Source organism: Trichomycterus rosablanca, chromosome 3 (genome assembly GCF_030014385.1).
Source record: "Trichomycterus rosablanca isolate fTriRos1 chromosome 3, fTriRos1.hap1, whole genome shotgun sequence".
Lineage (NCBI taxonomy): Eukaryota > Metazoa > Chordata > Actinopteri > Siluriformes > Trichomycteridae > Trichomycterus > Trichomycterus rosablanca.
Genome location: NC_085990.1, coordinates 6,591,980 through 6,594,862, shown reverse-complemented (window position 1 = coordinate 6,594,862; position 2,883 = coordinate 6,591,980). Strand labels below are relative to the sequence as shown.

Here is a 2,883-nt window from a genome sequence, read left to right as displayed (position 1 = left end):
GATTTAATATAAAAACACAAAAATGCTTCAAAATCTCTTTGCCAAATATCTGCTCATCAGTGTGTGTTTGATACAGAACTGAGTGAATAAAATCGTAAAATGCAAAAAACTCAAATCAGCAGTTTGTTAGTTTTTATTGTATACATTGACATTTGTTTTATTTGATCAGGACTCTAACTTCACTGGCCATATGGAAATTATTTCTGATAACGCAAGCTTAATAAAAGCCTTTTATTTTAGACATTTTTGCAAACAAAACCTTTGTTTGACCGGCACTTCACAGTCCTCCATACAGCAACATAAACATGTCTGGTTCATATGACTGGCACAACTTTTCATAGGCTTGTAATTACTTATTAACAATGTTAGCCTTGTTGCTTCAATAATTAATACACAACCTGCTACAGTTGAGTTAATTCTTTCAGAGGATCTAATTTGTTATTGTAAAGTTTTTGATTCCTGCTAGATTTGGGAGGACAAATTTGTCGAGGAGGTTAAATCTCAAATTGTTAGGGCAGCTGTCGCTGTATAGCAGTTGCCACTGGTGATGTGGTTTATTTTAAGTAAAAGTGATGTGTTTCTGTGATCACTCGATGCACACTGACACTACTTTCTGCTCCGCTAAAGGTGAACTTTCTCTCAGATCCGAATCAGAGCAGAGGGGTCTCCTGGGGAAAGGTCAGGGTCAATATGTCATTCCTTAGGCGTAAAAATGTGGCAAGAGCTGCCCTAACAAGTGTGGCAGGAGCTGCCCTAACTGACCGTACCTGTATTTAAAAGGTCACCTTTTAAATGTCTTTAATGTTTTTATGGTGAGGGGTAGTAGTCACAGTTTTCACACTTATTCAGACAGGCCTACATCACTGATGGTTGCAGATTGACCTTATATTTGCAAATCAGTAAATTTTCTTCTTTTGGAGTAATACATACATCTACAGTATATCGGATCATTTACTTGTTTATGCTGTTCGGAAAAAAGTAAAAATTCTGCAAAGTCATGTTTGTCGATTTATTACAAAAATACCAAAATCTAAACTATCACAATTTAATGCGGAAATTGGAAATAATGACTGGAATAACAAAATACTTTCTGAAAATCCAGAGCAAATATTAGTCCAGTTTCATAGTAGATTGGAGGAAATACGCAAAAAGTACACTACGACTCACGACGAACAGGCTACCCTGGATAAATAATGAAATTCTACAATTACTGAAACAGAAGGCAAACTCTCTAAAAACATATAGACGATTAAAAACACTAGAGTAAAACACATTTTATGGTTATTCGAAATAAATGTACAGTACTGCTGAACTATGGAAGGCAAAGATTTTAATTTTATTATTTTAAAGAAAAAATTTTGCAAAGTGCTTCTAAACCTAAAACATTATGGAACACAAAAAGTAATTACTGGTGAAAATAGCAAGAAAAACAAGGCTAATTTTCATATTTCATTGTAGGGTGTCATTATTACGGATTCTGAAAAGGAGAAAAATGAGATAAGGCATCAAAGTTAGATGCTAGCTCTTTAACAGATGTAAGAAAGTACTCATTAAAAGAACTTGCAATCTTTTCAGAATCTGCCTGGCTCAGATAAGAACTGGTTTACAGCAGGTTCCTGTTCTGCAGCACAAAAAACACAAAAAGAGACACAACAAGCATAAACACCAAAGCATACAAAATGACAAAAAACATTTAAATATAGAAAACAGTAAAAACACACATTTACATTACAAACTTAGAATCAATGATTACAAATATTGCCATGACTTTCCATGAGATATTGTTTACATACTTGTTTTTATCTGAGCCAGGCCAGTTTAAATGTGGCATATTTTAATGTAGCTTTAAATTTTCCGAAAGAAAGAAAGAAAGAAAGAAAGAAAGAAAGAAAGAAAGAAAGAAAGAAAGAAAGAAAGAAAGACAATGGTTTAGTTGGAACTTGGTGAACTGTTCATTCCACTGTTACTCTTGCGCACACTGCAGTTCCATCTCTATCCACCAGAGGTCACCATTGTAAAAATAATTTCTAATTCCTCTCACGTGTAGCCCATTAGCTCCTGATTTTATTTGAACTGCACTGTTCCTCTCTGTCAGGTTTATATTCACTAAGATCTGAGCTGTTGGATTCGTCTGCTGATTTTACTAAAATAAAAAGTTACAATGTCAAACTGCTCCTGCACATATAGACTGTGTCTGTTTGTGAGGGTTTTGCATTCCTGCAAGATGAAGGTTTAGGTTTGCTGCTAATTGTGTTAGCATTTTCTCACTTAGCAAATAAATGAGCATTTTCTCATTTTGGCATTAATATGGGTTAGCATTAGCCTATGTTCTTTTTTTTAAACCCCTGCACCCTGATCAAAATGAAGTTTGTTTGTTTGGATTTTAACGCCATGTTTAACACAATCAAAATGAAGTAATTACAAGCTGTTGGGGAAACTTTATATCCTTATAACTTTGTATCCTTTATTGTGTTATACTCAGTGTTGGTTGTATTAGGGCAAAGTGTTGGTATCTGTATCATGGATGTGTCTGCATTCTGTGCTTTAACTGTGTCTTGAATTAATGTTGGATTTATTAAAGTTGTAGGGCAGTTGTAGCCTAGTGGTTAAGGTACTGGACTAGCAATCCAAAGGTCGCTGGTTCAAGCCCTCCCACTGCCAGGTTGCTGCTGTTGGGCCCTTGAGCAAGGCCCTTAACCCTGAATTGCTTAAACAGTATACTGTAACAGTACTGTAAGTCGCTTTGGATAAAAGCTTCTGCCAAATGCCGAAAATGTAAATATAAATGTAAATGAAGTTGCAGCTAATCGTGCAAACTTCATTGACACCAACTAGTTGCTCTCTGTCTATGGTGTAGGACTTAAATGTACAATAAAATGCTAA

The 2,883-nt window shown here is 35.1% G+C and overlaps 1 non-coding gene across 1 annotated transcript; it reads left to right on the top strand.

Moving 5' to 3' along the window:
• The first annotated feature begins 2,587 nt into the window (after nucleotides 1-2,587).
• trnaa-agc (transfer RNA alanine (anticodon AGC)) lies at nucleotides 2,588-2,661 on the top strand. The gene has a single exon. It is a non-coding gene; the product is annotated as a tRNA-Ala (tRNA).
• The last annotated feature ends 222 nt before the right edge of the window (nucleotides 2,662-2,883 follow it).